Here is an 18,244-nt window from a genome sequence, read left to right on the forward strand (position 1 = left end):
TGACACTGTTCAAAGAGTGAACATTGACAAGAAAATGATAAAGAAGCAGGTATGTTCCGCAAAAACGGATGGTGTTAGAGAGAGCTTTTACGTTTGTTGATAAGGAAATTAGGAAGATCGTTTACATAAAGAAGGAATATGCTGGATTTCTTCTTCAGAAATAGACAGTATTGGTTCTGCAAGCATTCCAAGCACCATTCGTGAGTGATGTTTTCTTTCAGGAAAGCATTTGACACACGTAACATTTGTAATTACGTAAACACTTTACAACACCATCAATATCAAATGCCTCTGCATTAGAAAGAGGCTTCATAAATTGACGAATAGCACTGAAGCAAAGACAAATTCAAAATGAGAATAAAATGTGAGAGCATTCGAAAACCAAGTAACAAACATGTCAAATTTTCAAATAACTTTTGATTACGATAATGTTATTTATTAATTACAATTATTACACAATGGATAATAATTTGTAGCATATATACGAGGGTAGTTTCATAAGTCTGGTAAAAACAGAATAAAATATTGTTTTAAAGGCGAAAACTCACTTTATTTCTCGACATAGTCTCCTTGCAAGGCTGTACACTAGATCCAGCGAACTTAAAATCTTTTCAACCCATCAGCAAAGTTAGCTTTGTCAAACTGCAAAATAACCTTTCATAGCGGTAGACACTTCCTCATTCAATGAAAATTTCTTGCTACCAAGCTAAGTTTTCAAGTCTGGGAATAAGAATAAGTCACTTGGAATTGAGTCTGGTGAATTGGATGAGGAACAAATTTGAATCTCAAGTCGAGCACTTTTGCCATTGCGATAGCTGCAGTGTGGGCTGGAGCATTGTCCTGGTGAAACAGCACGTTCTTCCATGCCAATCTTGGACGTTTTTCAATGAGTTTCTGTTTCGAACGATCTATAAGAGCAGCATAATTGGGCCCAGTTATCGATCTGCCTTTTTCAAATAATTTATCAGGATTATATCCTGGGAACTCCAAAAGACAGTGGCCATCACCTTTCTAGCTGACAAAACAGTCTTTGCCTTCTTTGGTGCACTCTACCCTCTCTTCGTCAATTTTTTAGTCTCTGGACTGTAGTGGTGGATACAAGTTTCATCCACAGTTATGAATCTGCGCAAAAAGTCCTGTTGATTGCATTTGAAAAGTGTGAGATTCTGAGTAGAAATGTTCTTTTGTTTCCGTTTTTGGTCCAAAGTAAGCAGGCCGCACCCATTGCGCACATAGCTTCTTCATGGCCAGTTTTTCATGGAAGCTGCAATGCACTTGTTCAGATGAGATGTCTACAATGTTAACAATCTTGCGAATTTTTAATCTTTGATCTTTCATTACCATATCATGCACCTTATCCATGGTTTCCTGTGTGGTAACTTTAACGGGCTAACCCGTGTGCTTCACCTTCTGTGCTTCTCCAAACACGTTTAAACTCATTGATCCAAAAGTAAATGGTCTTCAATGTTGGTGCAGAACCCACATGGACTTCATCCAACTCAGATTTGATCTGTGCAGCTGTCCAACCCTTCAAATGAAAATGTTTAATGACGACACGAAATTCGCTTTTCTCCATCCTAAGGAACGAACTACGTAATTATGATTTTAGCTGGTTGCCAACAATCAACTAATAACAGCTGCCATTCAAAACTTGCTGTAATATCCGTGGACATATCAGGCTTTATTTTCTTTTTGAGGGAAAGAGATGATTGTCCCTGCACTTAGTCCTAAAAGGACCTTTGTGCCTCCCTTACTTATATTTATGTCATCAAAATCTGATACTTTTACAAGGCTTACCAACAACAGTGCAGGTTCCAAAAATGTCTCGTTCTTTCATACAAATTTACCAGACTTATCAAACCGCCCTTATAGTTAGTTTGTTATTAAAAATCTGACTGGAATAAATTGTAAAATATAAAAAATATATTTTCAAAACTGTCCCCTATCTACCAAAAAATGCCATTTTATGGCAAGCAACAAAGTTTAAACTAATTTCTCTGGGTTTATATATTTTCTTGTACGGGAAAATAAAACAAAATCAGTTATGATACAAAATATACTAGGACCGGAGTAAATTGTAATGCCAATAAATATACACTTTTTGACATGTTTTCTTGATCGTTGCAACAAAAACTCAACATTGACGTCGGAAATTAGTTTACTCAAACCAAAAGTGTTCATACACTTGCAAAACATATAAATTGTGTGTAAATCTATAGGTAACTGCTAGTGTTAGTATAACCTTAAGTTCTACTACTGGTAGCCGTAGCTTCATCCATTCTTATTGCATCGCACTGAGATAATTGACAAGATTGATGCTGAGGAATCAGTATCAAGAATCCTTCCCACTTCAAGAAGTATATACTTGTAGAAGTAAATTCAGAATTAATTAATGAAAAAATAAGTATAATTTTAGTACTAACCAACATATAAAATTATTATGCCTGATTTTTTTTTGGAAAAGTAATCTTACCCATTTTATTGGGATCTGTTTATCTCCATTGAAAAACAAATGCAAATTGTAATGGAGCCTATTATCTGTACTTGGTTTGTGTGTCCATTACATTCATTATAGTATTGTATTTTTAAAGTTGTTACATTTAAATGTAGTAATCTAAACCAGGGACCAAAGATTGGCTCTGGTTTCTTTTTTAAATAGATAATTAAAAGGTATTTCATAAAGTGAAGCTCATGTAATTATTTAATAAAGCAATAATTATTTATTGATAGTCCAATAAAGTAATTAAAAATTATATTTCAAAAGTTCATGATATAGTTATTGTTGAAATTGATTCAAATTATTATTAAATGAAATTTACATTTTCTTTATATAAAGTACTTTTAAGGCTTCAACTGAAATTTATAAGATTAAGTGCAACTATTAATATAGTTATTTTAATGAATAATTTAAAATTTTATGAAATAAATGTCACATTAAATCAAATCTTACATTTTAGCAGTTGTTTTAGCTTTGTTTTGAGTTAAATATATCTAAACTTTTTTAAGGATAATTCAGGTTTGGTTTGCTTAAAAACATAAATGAAAGCCATTGTATGTAATATAGTTAATTGTACTTTGAACTGTAAATAAGTTTTTGCAATTTATATTATGTATCGATTAACAATTATTTATTAACTATTTTTATAGTTTTACTGAATTTTATGATGGGTGAATTTTTGTTAAATAAATGGACAAGAACTTTTGTATTTTGTTTTAATCCATTCCTTTTTTGTATTATTTCACTTCATCCTGTAGTAATAGTTTGTTGTTTTAAAATTTAATTTAATTAAAAAAAGCATTTTTCATTTATTAATAACTATTATTTGCTGTCTTGTTCACACCTCTGGGCAGCTCACTTGCAGGCACTCCATACTTTACAAACACAGAGGATTAGGAACGTAAGTCATCCTGTGTCACATAACAAGCCCAATCAATGGATTCTCCCTAATTGTTGTTTAATGCTGGTCTACTGGAAATTTATTCTTGCATAAATTAAATTCTTGAATTTTGTTTTTATCTTGATAGCTATTTGCCACCTTGTGCAAAGAAGTTTTTGCTGCCTCTCTAATCTTTTATGGGACTAAGTTATTGACTATATACTTATTAAAGTATTAAATGCAAGAGCAAACAGTGTAATCAATCTGCAGACATCAAACTACATTTCTTTGATTATATTTTAAATCGTAAACAAGATTACAGATATTTCTCACTTTTTTTTAACATAAACATAACTGAGAATTGGTATCTGCTTTGTACTTCAGATGTAAAATCTTACAAAGTAAAGTTAAAGGGAGATGTTCACAATTATTTTCCAAAATTTTTACTTATGAAAAATATATATTTTTTAGGTTACAATATATATATATATATATATATATATATATATATATATATATATATATATATATATATATATATCACTTCACTCATCACAAATGTCCAATTCCAATATCTCAGAGAGTTGAAGTTTAATATAATAAACATCCATAGGTGTTAAAATGAGGTCGCAACCCCTAGAAGAACTATATTTTGTTTTTCAACTTGTCAGTAAAGACGGAGTGCTTGTGCAGCTAGATAGCTGAACTTCACACAACTCTGTAATATCACTTCACATCTTGCAGACACACATTACTACCATCTTGCCTCGGTGACATCACGAAGACTATTCTCCTTCCAGACAGCCATAGCTCCTGAAGGATTATAGACTAGCTGATCCAAACATTCTTGTGCATGCACTCAATGCAATAATCGAGATGTCCTTCTAACCAGAACTGTGTTCCCAATGTACAATGACCAGTTTTGTTCATTCTTATTTAACTCAGTTAATTACAAATAATCTTCATAAAAACGTTTTAATATGAAGTACTTATCAAAATATAGATTCAAATGTAAGTTATAGGGTTATATTTATCATCGTTACATTATTAAACATAATATTACATTTATGTTTTTTAGACCCATTTTTAGACTTTATTTCTTCATAGAGATAAGCAGTGATATCGTTGTAAATGTAGTAGTGCTGGAATGCTAAAAATGAAGGTGATGGCTCCTCGTAGAGTATAACCTCCACAGATGAAGGTAGCATTAATATGAGGGTAAATCAAATATAAACAGTAAATGTTTCTCGTGTTCTTAGAATGCAGATCCTAACTGGATAAAGCTGTGTGGAGTGGATGTTTGGTTAATGATGAGTGGGGGAATTGTCCTGGTTAGTGTACAGTTCAGCATTGCCGTCAGTACGAGCCATGACAAAGCAAGAAGTCCCTTTGTCTGTTGCACAATGAATTATCATAAAGTTTTAACCAATATAGGCGTTAAACCATCTGAAATTTTAACTCGTTTGCAGTCAACAGTTTTGGGACAGTACACTGTCACAGAATTGTGTGTTTACTTGGGTAAGAAAATTTAAGGGTGGGCGAGAATGGGTTGAAAATGAAAATCATGATCGACACCCAAGGACAAACCTTGCAGATGAAAATATTCGTGCCATTCGAATTCTTGTGGAAAATTCCTTGCAAATATTATTTTGGGCTATATATTTTTATTTATCGATTTTCTGCATGACCAACGTACAGTAAATGCGGCTTACAACTGTCAGTTGTTATGGTCGGCGAAAGCCGACTCGAAACAGAAGACACATGCCTATCGGAGATGTCATTCTCCTCCATGTCAACGCCAGGCAACACACTGCGGCTTTGACAAGGGAAATGCTGGAAGAAATGGGTTGGAAAATCCTTGAGCACCTTCCTTATAGCCCTGACTTTTCTCCCTCTGTTACTATTTTTTGTTCACGCCTATGAAGGAATCACTGAGAGGAAAATGACTTGAAAGCAATAAAGAACTCGAGGAGCACGTGCGCAATTGGCTTACAACTCATCCTCAAACTTTCTGTGAGGAGGAAATACTGAAACTTCAAAATCAATGGTAAAAGTGTGTAGGTCACGCAGCTGAGTATATTGAAAAATGTTAAAACAATAATAAGGTTCTCAAACAAAGGAAAAAAATTAATTACCTGTACATTTGATTTACCCTTGTAACTAACATTAGGTGATCTTGCTATAGTATTTTCCATCATTAGCCAAGGCACTAGATGGTTAACACATAGAAAGAAGTACAAGCTAATCAATGTACTTCATTTCTTATTGGCTGGTGTTTTCTGCTATTAGTTTAAATATATCTTTTGATATTGCAAATAATTTATTATGAAACTATCCACAAACTGCTAGCAAGGTTTAGACGTGTTGCAATTTTATTTTTATTTGTACTAACTCTGTTCAGAATTACGTGTATTTATTTACTGTACATTTTACACTTCTTTTCCTACACCATTAAAACACTTTGTATTGTACTGAAATCAACTGAATATAATTGAAAACAATTTGACAAATAACAGAACATTTCTGTAGTTTATGAAAATCGGCAAAGTGATTAGTTATTTCTTTTAGAATCATTACAGTATGCATACATTGAAAATTGACTCCACATATGTACTTAACATAAAACAAAATGTTTTGAAACCTGACAATAGCACATGTTATTTTTAAATCAAGATATATAAGCAAGCTAATTGCAAAAACTATTGCAAAAGCCTAAGATCTATAAAAGATAAAAAATAAAATTATGGCTTTTGCTCATTGCATCTCAGCAGATTTGGCAAGCAACAGGATTATGAGTGCAGGGGTGGCAGTAGTGTTTAATGATTAAAACGTACAGTAAATGCGGCTTACAACTGTCAGTTGTTATGGTCGGCGAAAGCCGACTCGAAACAGAAGACACATGCCTATCGGAGATGTCATTCTCCTCCATGTCAACGCCAGGCAACACACTGCGGCTTTGACAAGGGAAATGCTGGAAGAAATGGGTTGGAAAATCCTTGAGCACCTTCCTTATAGCCCTGACTTTTCTCCCTCTGTTACTATTTTTTGTTCACGCCTATGAAGGAATCACTGAGAGGAAAAATGACTTGAAAGCAATAAAGAACTCGAGGAGCACGTGCGCAATTGGCTTACAACTCATCCTCAAACTTTCTGTGAGGAGGAAATACTGAAACTTCAAAATCAATGGTAAAAGTGTGTAGGTCACGCAGCTGAGTATATTGAAAAATGTTAAAACAATAATAAGGTTCTCAAACAAAGGAAAAAAATTAATTACCTGTACATTTGATTTACCCTTGTAACTAACATTAGGTGATCTTGCTATAGTATTTTCCATCATTAGCCAAGGCACTAGATGGTTAACACATAGAAAGAAGTACAAGCTAATCAATGTACTTCATTTCTTATTGGCTGGTGTTTTCTGCTATTAGTTTAAATATATCTTTTGATATTGCAAATAATTTATTATGAAACTATCCACAAACTGCTAGCAAGGTTTAGACGTGTTGCAATTTTATTTTTATTTGTACTAACTCTGTTCAGAATTACGTGTATTTATTTACTGAACATTTTACACTTCTTTTCCTACACCATTAAAACACTTTGTATTGTACTGAAATCAACTGAATATAATTGAAAACAATTTGACAAATAACAGAACATTTCTGTAGTTTATGAAAATCGGCAAAGTGATTAGTTATTTCTTTTAGAATCATTACAGTATGCATACATTGAAAATTGACTCCACATATGTACTTAACATAAAACAAAATGTTTTGAAACCTGACAATAGCACATGTTATTTTTAAATCAAGATATATAAGCAAGCTAATTACAAAAACTATTGCAAAAGCCTAAGATCTATAAAAGATAAAAAATAAAATTATGTCTTTTGCTCATTGCATCTCAGCAGATTTGGCAAGCAACAGGATTATGAGTGCAGGGGTGGCAGTAGTGTTTAATGATTAATTCGGAAAATCTAGGGTTAAAGACTGTCTTACCATACACCTGCGTACCAGAAACTAAAATCTGGAGCCTCGGTTTATGGCCTGGTTACAAACCATATTTTTTTAATAAACCAGACTTAGATGATTATGATCTGTCTTTTAAGCACTTTACTGAAGATTTTGTAAAAAAGGATCTAAAGTATCTTATTTGCTCCCCTATGGGATGTGTCAGAGATGGAATCCCAATTGAACATTTTGCTGCTAGGGTACTATAATTTAGTCAAGTCATAGGAGCCTCTGTCAGTATCGTTACCTATGATGAACATCCTACCAGGAAGTTGAGAAAAGGCCCCTCATATATTAGCTGTGTGAGGAGGTTGGAGAATGACATCGGTATCATGGAGCCAGAACAAACACCCCTCATAACAACTTCTGACGTCACAGATGAGAGCTCAGTATCTGAGGTCAACACTCCATCATCTTCACAAGTGAAGTGCCGTGGCAAAATGAGAGCATTTCAAGTGATCATGTTTCTTTGGTGAATGTCACAAGTGATAGTGATCAGTGTCCTCTTGAGCACCCTGTAGGTGTATCAGTTTCGAGTCTTTATTGGAGGAGGAAAGGAATCTAACTATAGAAATTTAATTAACTTAAGACCAGGTAATTTGCACTTTCATCATTTTGAAAATTGTTCTAACTCATAACATTTACAAAATAATATTATAAATATAAAATATCTATTTTTAAACATTCAAGGTCTTAATGGCAAAACCACTGTTCTAGAAACTTTCATAAAAAATGAACGAACCTACATGTCATTTGTTTATCAGATCATTTTCTTAAACAATCAGTGGTAACTTCTTATTTTCCAAACGGTTTCTACTGTGCATCTGCTTTCTGTAGAGCAAACCGGATTAGAGGAGGAAGATTAATATTTGTTGACAATAATTTTCATGCAAGGCCTCTTGATGTTACAGGATTTTGTATAGAACTTCATTTTGAAGTAACCACTATATTATTAGATAAATTCAAATTAATTATTGTTTCATTGTACCATTCAACTAATGGTGACCATAATACTTTTCTCAATAAACTTGAAAATCTTTTATTATATTTAACTCAATGGATCAGCTATATGATAGTTATTGGAGGTGATTTGAACATGAAATTTGCTATTACAAAGAACAAACCATCCCTTAAATATTTTTCAAATTTATTAAGGGAGTAAAATTTTTTTGTCTGAACCAATCTTGTACATGGGGTTCAAATTGCCTTGACAACATTTTTGTCAATTGTGAGCAGAATAGGATTAACTCTTGTAACATTTTTTTGTTTTCCCTTTTGTGATCACAATGGTGTAATGGCTGACTTTAATTTGCCAGGTACTCAAATCTCTTATTCCACCAAATGGTAAATTGGTGGATTTATTGGGAAAGACATGTACTTACAAATTGTTTTTCCTAAACAAGAAATATGTAACTTAATATCTAGTTTGAATGCTTATGACTGAGAACACTTAATTAATGAAATTAAGTTCACTGATGCTGAACAATCTTTTCAGTCCTTTTTTCTAATTCTTTTAAATAATATAAATTATTACTCAGTTGTTAAGAAAAAATAAATTATAGCTAAAAGCAATGTTAAATATAAATGGTACACTAGTGAATTAAGTAATATGAAAGAAAATTGTTACGTTTTGACTCTTTAATCAGAAGTTCTAGGGAACCTTCGAATGAGCTTCTCTAACTTTTTAACCACCAAAAAAGAGTATAAATTATCTATTAAAAACGCCAAACTTAATCACAACACCAATTATATTAAATCCAGCAGCAATAAAAATAAAGCAGCATGGAAAATAATTAAAAGCAAGAGTAAAAGTACACCCCATAGGCTTCAAACTGATATTAATTCAGAATATTTTATTGAATCAATAAAAAATATTAAAGTGAACACTGGTACAGTTATTAATAGTAGTTTAAATTGATTACAAGCTAATTGTATTCATTCATCATTTTTATCATTTAAATCAATCAAGCCATCTGACACAATTGATGCAGCTAAAAGACTGAACAATTCAGATAGTAATGACATCTACAATATATCTAATAATCTGTTAAAGAAATTGATTTATACTTTTGTTGAGCCACTAACACTTTGCTTCAATATGACTGTGTATGAGTCAGGGTATTTTTCAAGAGCAACTGAAAGTGTCCAGAATTTGTACAGTCTTTAAAAAAGGTAGCTGAGTTAGACTTTGTCAATGCATGTAACATGTTTTATTACAAATAAAAAAAATTATTATTATTATATTATTTAGGATTTCAACATTAACAATATCTATTTTAGGAAGAGAGCTTTGTGAATATTTCAACGTAAATCTCAGTAATAAAAATAGATCTAATATAATAATGAAGAATTGATAACCTTACAAGCTATCTGAATGTTATATGATGATTTGTTCAAATCTCAAAAATTATTAACAGCAAAACAGTAAATAAATTAAACAGTAGTATTCAATAAATTACTGGCCTATTCGATCCAAATTTCATCATTTATTTTTAGGGGAAAATGTTTTATTTTGCTGGTTTAATAAGCCAGCATTTTCTAGAGGAAAAAGGCAAGAATGTGGTTTTTGATTCTTTCCAAACATATTAAAAAAACAAAACTAAAAGGAATATCTTAAACGGTTTTGTTTCATTTACTATTATTTAAAAAAAGTTAAGAGATGTTAGTTACTGTACTCCTAATACTTCTTGGCAGTATAGTAGTTTAAATTGGAATGGAATTGTGTAGCATTGTGCAAAATCTACCAATCTACCGAAGTACTCATAGTTTCTCTTCTTAAGAAACTAAGATATTTATTTCTACATATGATGACACAATATGAATCTTATAATGGATTTTCCACTAGTATAAGATTTGTGACACAATACATCAACTGCTCTTAAATGGCAAAAAAGGCTTAGAAGCACTCACTTCCTCAACTTAAGATTGGAATTAACTATAAGAATTTATCGTTTATTATTCTTATAAAGTATAAGGTATATAAATATAAAATTAATAACCTGCCAGAGAATTAAAAGTGAGTGCACTTGAAAATGTACATAATGCAAAAAAAGTTGTTTGAAGATTACATTTTATAATCCACAGATGGCTTTTTGACCTGTGATATTAGTACTTGATTGTAGTTTGTTTGGTATTTTGTTAGCAAATTCCCATAAGGAAAATGAGCCATTGCGGTGCCATCAATAGCAGTGTCAAAACTAGTGAAGGACATTTACATAATATTTTGAGTAAATGTTCACCTATGACCATCAAAACAATCATATTCATTAAAACAGGCTCAAAACCTTTTTCCTTTCCGAACAATCTTGAATGGGTTGGTTAACTAACAAAATAAGAGCTTCAATAAAATATTTTAGGTCATGTATCATTCATGATATCAATGGTAACTGAATATTTGGCTTGAAATTAAAGCATGGTCAAATTAAATATAAATGTTTTAATATTGTACCCTCAACTTTGTACAACAAATTAAGATGAGTGGAGTGAAATAAACAATCACCATGGCTAAACACAATCAATATTTATAACAAGACATTATGGCTCACTGGCCACAAGATTCAGGTGGATATCCTTGTAGTTCATAAGACTGATAAAGGATGTCTACCAAAACTTCTTTATAAAATTCTTTTTAAAGTTTTAAGGATTTCCACCTTCTTGTCCTAAGTGTAAATAAAGTATATATACTTACTGACATTGTGATCATAGGCTATTCCCAAAACATGTCATTGTGATGTTAAAAAACTAAAAGACAACAACATTTGTAATTTATTGTCTCCTGCACAATAAAAAACAGTTCTTTATGTTGAGCTTACAATATAAAAAGTAGTTATAAAAACATATGTTCGGTTCATAACAGGAGGGAGATTAAAATAGTAACAAAAACAGTGATTTTCTTAATCCTTGGTAAGAAATTATTATAAAAATGAAATGTTAGTAAAATGTATCACAAACCAGAATGTAATGTCCATTGAATCATATTCCAGACCCAAAAGTCACTGTGGAACACTATTTGGAATCAATTTTGTTTTACTCCTAACCTTTATTTTGTTCTTTTCAATTATTAAGAGATTAATGACAGCTAACTGTAGTAGTATAGTTGAGTAAAATAAATTAAGATTCAATTAACTAAGACTGTCCAAATTGTAATTGGACAACATGATTTGTTTTAGTTAGGAGTGAATAATGAGGAAAGAGGGTGGCTTGAACTGTATATAAAGTGAGCCACGAGCTCAGAGAAGCCCAGTCAAAATGGTTTCAGCAACCGGGTTCTACATACTGCTCATCTTCGCTTATGTTTCAGGTAATGATAGGTCAAAGATGTTAGTGATTCTACATTTATATAGAGCTAATGTCATAAGAATAATTAAAATATATGTTTCTGTCATATTAACATGTCAAAATTTATTGAATAAAAATTGAATTGTATTCAGATAGCAACATTGTATATGACTCCCAACCTACCTAAAGATAATAAATTTTATTTGCATTCAACTCTGCTAATATCCATATAAATGAAACAAAACAAAACTCATGGTAAATGGTAGACCTTGCTGTGTAACTTTCTTAAAGTGAACAAAACATTGAAATACACAGAGAGCACTGTGTAGTAAACTTCCAAAATCAAGAAGGGGCTATACTAGTTTGTCATTTTTATGGGTTAAGTGAATTGACAGTTAGACACATCTAAAACATAAATAATTCAAATACTGTTTTCAATTCCATATACAAAATTAACAAAATTGTAATTATAACCTTAATTACATTATGTTTTTGTAGTAATTAATAAATTCTGAAAATCCCTACTTTTTCTGTCATAATGTACTCTAATAGAGCCCAAAAAGGTAGCATTATCAATATTCACATTCACTTGCTATGAATGAGTGAAGTTTTGTCTTTGTGATCTGAACAAAATTAAGTGGTGAATTCATTTAAAAATTTCTTCATTTATGTAATAATGTGATTCTGAAATAATGCTTTTTGGAATGTTGTAACATTCATTTTAGAAAACTTTTTGTCACTTTTTATAGAGTTCAGTATGTATATATGAGGAGAAAGAGTTAACTTTCTAATACAGTACAAAAGCAACTATCACACATCTTATAGCTATTATTCTAATTTAATAATAATCTCCACTACACTGTGGTAGCACTTTACACATGTGGGAAATGTAGCTTAAGTACTTAATTAGAGAAATTAGACATGCTTGTGATTCTGTGCCTTTGTTTCATTCCTCTCTCATGAATATTCTACTACACAAATTTGTCAGAAGTGTCATTAAGATTGCTAACTCTGCAACAATATTTTGGATCTAAATAGAGTAGTATCCCTCAAAATAGATTTTACTCGAGTTTATGATTAAATACAATTTTTTAACTACAGTAAAAATGAAAAAATATTAATTACACATAAAATGTTACTGTATATTTTTGATAGAAGGAGCTCTCTTTAATTTATTTAACACAAATTATTGTAAGATTTTTTTACTGCTACTAATAACACTGATTGTAAAAAATTACAAAAAGCATATATTTTCCAAAGTAAAAGATTAAACAAATTTTAGACCTAAAACTTTACTCAAACATGTGGTTATTTAAGATTTATTCAAGATATAGTACTGTTAAACCAAAATAGTGATATTAAGAAGTTGACTCCTTCAAATGTATTACAAAAATAAAACTCATTTACCAAACATAATCAACATCTATACGGCAACTTATCATACGATAAAACAGTTGCATATATATATAAAATTAGAATCCATAGTGAGAACACATATATTTATTTTTATCATCACCATGAAGCTCAGTCTCAACACTATGGCCTGACATCACCTATTAGTAAAGTATTTATTTCTTTAAGACTAGCCCTCCTCTACCTGCTCGCTGTTGAGTCAATTGTTTTTAAAATGGTCCTTGTGCAGCGCTCTAATGGAATATTTAGACTGTAAAAGTGATAACTGGTCTTAGTGCTTAACATATTTTCATTCTGTGAACTAATATTAGCAGCTAATATTTTCACTTCTTGCATTTTCTCACTTTATTTAGTCAGGTGGTCTTAAAATTAATCTATAAGTTCTTAAATGTAACTAACTCTTGAATTGTTTTAATGAATTTATCATTATTGGTATTAATTATTGCCATATGACACTAAAACACTGGTTACAAAAGGTTAATTGTTAAGATAATTTTCCTATGTGTATAATATGTCAAATGTACTCAATATAACTGAAACAGACTCAACATTTTTGGTCTGTGGATTAAGGATATTTTAAAAATAATATTGATCAAATAAATATACAATACTCAGTAAGTGAAATATTAAGTTATATTTTGTGGTGAACCTTTTAAAATGGCAGAGTTGCATTATAAGGAATTTACTGTCTTCAACTTATATTAAATGCATAAATTATTAAAGAACAGCTACTCTACATAAAAAATACACTTTTGGCATTAATTTAGATGTTACAAATATAAAACAAATCAAATGATACCAATACTTGTAAATGACTCGATAAAGAATTGTTTTTTAATTGAAGAATGTAAACCATCGTAAAAAATAAGCTGATGTTAAGTTGTTAGAGGATGTTACAAGCAATCAACTATTTAATGATATAAACTTGTATATTAATTTCAAAACCCTGTGAGAAATATTACATTATTAAAAATTACAGAGAATATTAATTAACTTTCTTGATGGCAGCTGTGGAGTCCCTTGATACTTTTGAGAGTGCTGCCAATCGTGATGCCTTGAAACAGAAACCTGAACTCCATCCCTTTATACTACCAAGGAATTTACGGTCATGGGCCTTCATCAAACCTCGGCTTGGTAAACGAACAATGGAAGACAGTGAGGGACTCTACCGTACTGACTCACCATGGGATTCCCTGGAGAATCTTGAGATCCAAGGTAAGGCTTACAATATGTCAGTGTGTAAGTAAATTTAAATAAAGTATGAAACACATTTTGGGTATATTGAATGACAATAAAATTCACATAAAAATAACATTTTTGGAAATGAAGCTCAATCAATTATATGAGATCAATTTAAGGAATGTCATACTTACCAAAAACTTTTTTCACTTATCAATGGCTTGAACTAAGGACATTCTGTTCATCAGACTATACCATATAATATATCAATAATTATCTAATAATTTAAGCACGTATTTTGATTCATGACAAATATTGGTGAAATTAAATAATTTATGTGTCACTCATCAAGTTCTTATTGATGCTCGTTGATATATAAAGCATCAGAAAAGGAGTTCGGGTGTTATTGGCACTATGTTAGAAAAAACCTTTTTATTGTTTTTGCATTAGTTGTGTTACTAAACAAAGATAAAAATGTAGTAATGCATTGTAGTGTGCTTGCCAACTTTGGTGGTAAGAAAATACAGTGAAAAAATTCACCATCTTTTACTGAAATCATACAGTTTGCTCCAGCTATCAGAATTCAACATGAACTAAATGTTGGCTTTGTCATTTGCTTAAATCCCTGGTAGATACTTGTGTATTATTTATATGACTTTTAATCCGTGCCTGTGAAATTTTAGATCCAGATAATAAATTTTGCATTGAAAGAAATGAAACATTTCTATTTTATATACTCTTTAATGTTGTTCAGTGTGATTTGTAAACCATAGTTAATAAATAATTATATGTATATAACAATTTTTAATTTTCTATATTTTGAACACTATTTTATTTCAAAACAAACATTATTTGTTTTAGAATAATATCTGAAGATGTTCCAAGATGACATTATTCTTGGAAAGGTTAGAGAAAACTTCATTTTGGAGTCACTAAACTAATTCATTTTTCATTGAGATTGCCAATACAGGAACTAACATTTGAATCTTTATTATTCATTTTATACTATAAGTTATTTTGAACTGTTCAATCCAATTACCAATTTAGTTTGTGTCAAAATTTTTATTTTACACTCCCCTTCCTCATTAGACTTATTTTTTACCTTAAATAAATGTCTTTGGTTAAATCACAGAAATCCTAACTATGAAAATTTCCTGATTTATAATTTTTGTATACCATCTTATGTCTAATAACCAAGGCATAATTATACTAAATTCATTACATTTTAGAGCTATTTACATTTATTTTCTTACACAAAATAATGTAAAGAGATGAAAGCCAAGCTTTTGATGTGTTAATGTAGAATGCTGCAATTTATTTCGGGTTAACATGATTTATCAAACTAATAGTGCAGTCATTGAAGCGAAACATACGGTCTTACCTCCGAATTTTTTTACTGTGAACCGATTTGCATGAAATTTTGGAATTAGGCTCATCTTACCCTTTACTTCAAAAGTGAAAATGATCTGAACTCCGCCTTTATTTTTAAGGGGTGTAAACAACCCCTTAAAGGAAAAATTGACATTGAGCCATTTTATCGCTAGAAAACATGTCTAATAGTAAGTGGTGAAATTGTAAAGTGTTTTCTAACACAATTACCTCATATTAAAATCATTTTCAACCCCTTGAAAATCTTACAACCCTTGCAAACAACCCCTAAATTGAAAAAATCACAAAAAATACTTTGGTACGTCATAAAAAGATGTAAGTATAGAGTAAGAAATATTTTTTATATTCTCTATGATAATTATCAAATTATTAACCCCCTTTAACCCTTGAAAACTACCCCTTGATAAAAAATTGTTAAAATTTTTTTTATAAAATGAAAAGGATTTAAATATTATTGCACATTCTCGAAAATGATTATCATATTCTTAAGTTTTCTACCCTTAAAACAACCCTAAATTATAACCGTAAATGTATATGATTATATATTTAAAAATAATTTAATTTAGAGTAAAAAATTGCCATTTATTGAATAAAATATTTACAAATTATAAAAAATTTACTCACATGTGTTATATATACATACAAGAACGTTGGTGTGTATTCATGCCTACGTTTCCAAAATATATTAGCCATATTACGTATATATATACACATTACAATAGTTTTGGGTCTCTATTATACTGCGTACTTTCACATTGCTCCAAATATTCACACTCCGAAATTTTCAGTTACTAAGTAGAAAAAAATATGATAAGTTTTTGGACCATAACTCCTTCAATTTTCATGCTATCGCAATTTATAAAAAACCATTGTACAGGTACTTAAGAGAGCTACAACATCCTTTATTGCAATATATAGCAGAAAACCTTTTTCTCAACGGTGAAGGGTTAAAGGCAATTTTTGTTTGAAAGAAAAAACAAAAAAAACCAAATTGTTTGTCAGAAAAATACCTAAAATTTTCATTCCTACACTTTTATACGTATCTATCCTCATTTTTGAGATATTATGAAAAAAGGTGGTTTTTTTTAAATTTGAATTTGTTTTTAATCGTGATTTTTTTTAAACATATGTGTCCTGAAGTAGCCAAACTGATAAAATCTATCAAACTCTTCATAATAAAGTTTATTCTAGGCGGAATACGATTAATTTTAATTTTGGTGGAAATGGCACTTATGAAACCCATTGATTTAAAAGAAAAAAACTTTAGATGCTCCTCTTATTTGCAATACAGCTCACTTATTTTACGTGCAAAAGACTTTTAATAGTTCTCATTTTAAAGCTTATTTCAAGCACTACAAAACCCTTTTTTATTAGAATGCCTAAAATGCATCTGCTCGCCGCTAGATGGCATTGACCACATTGATTAAATTTCAGACAAAATAAAAAACAGCTTTGATCTTTAATATCTAGTTTAATATTGCACTTAGAATATTTTATAAAAAACAAAATTGTTCATTTTTTTACCTGCTACAATTTTAATCTTTATACAATTTTCGATAAAACGTATATTTTTGGAGATATTTGCAAAAAACCGATAAAAAAACGTGAAAAAATTGTGAATTTTCAATTGCCAATAATTTGAAAAGTATTGGATTTTTTGAAAAACTTTATAAATGATTTTTTGCTTAAAATTAGGCCTTCTATCGATATCCAAGGTTATTTTGAAAAATAAAAAATCACCCCCGAGAAGGGGTGGCAACCACCCCCAGGGTGGTTGCGGAGTACAAATCATTTTCACTTTTGAAGTTAAGGGTAAGATGAACCTAATTCCAAAATTGTATGCAATTCGGTTCACAGTAAAAAAATTCGGAGCAATAATGCTTCAATGACTGCACTATAAATCATACCTTAATTAGTAGCCACTTTTATTAGATAAATTGCTACTATTTACAGATTATCCAGATGCAGCATTGATGAGAGAAGGAAGAGGAGATATAAATGATGCTTGGTACCCTTTCTTCACCCCAAGGCCTGGCCGAAGGTCCCCATCTAACACCCAATAGAAGATTTCCGATTAGAAATGTTAATATATGTATAATGTACTAATTTATTAATAAATACAGTTAAGTACTTTTACTTTTATTCTGTTTATGCTGAACCAAAATATTTATCATCAAAATAACGTAACTGAGTATAATGTACTTATGATTGTACATTATAATTGTTGTGTATCTGTCACGATCAGACTATCTTTTTACCGGACCTTGAAATTTCTGAACAGAAAACTTAACTTAGTGCAAATACCATGAATTTACTTACTGTATTAACAATTGCCAATAAAAGGAAAAACCATGGCTGACATATGAACACACCCTAACTGTTGCTCCAGAAAAGGAAACTGTGTCTCCCGAAAAGTATTAGTTTCCAGTAGAGGTGACTTAAAGATCAATTTTGAACACAGGCTTTTACAAAGTCTCGTGAGTCACAGATAAGAAAACTAACATATAGCAATAATATGTTTATTTAAAAAATATGTATTTATTTTTAAAAAGTTACACTATCACAACAACAAATATCCATTCCCACACAATGTTAAAA

The 18,244-nt window shown here is 30.6% G+C and overlaps 1 protein-coding gene across 1 annotated transcript in view; it reads left to right on the forward strand.

Annotated features, from left to right (window-relative positions):
* Positions 1-17,782, forward strand: part of LOC124354810 — a 42,136-nt gene extending 24,354 nt beyond the window's left edge. The window contains exons 7-9 of the transcript XR_006921715.1: positions 11,557-11,687; positions 14,087-14,293; positions 17,600-17,782. The gene's annotated coding sequence lies outside the window, so the exon portion shown is untranslated. The remainder of the gene's footprint in view (positions 1-11,556; positions 11,688-14,086; positions 14,294-17,599) is intronic.
* Positions 17,783-18,244: the final 462 nt, after the last annotated feature.

This window comes from Homalodisca vitripennis, chromosome 2, assembly GCF_021130785.1.
Source record: "Homalodisca vitripennis isolate AUS2020 chromosome 2, UT_GWSS_2.1, whole genome shotgun sequence".
In the NCBI taxonomy this organism is placed as follows: domain Eukaryota; kingdom Metazoa; phylum Arthropoda; class Insecta; order Hemiptera; family Cicadellidae; genus Homalodisca; species Homalodisca vitripennis.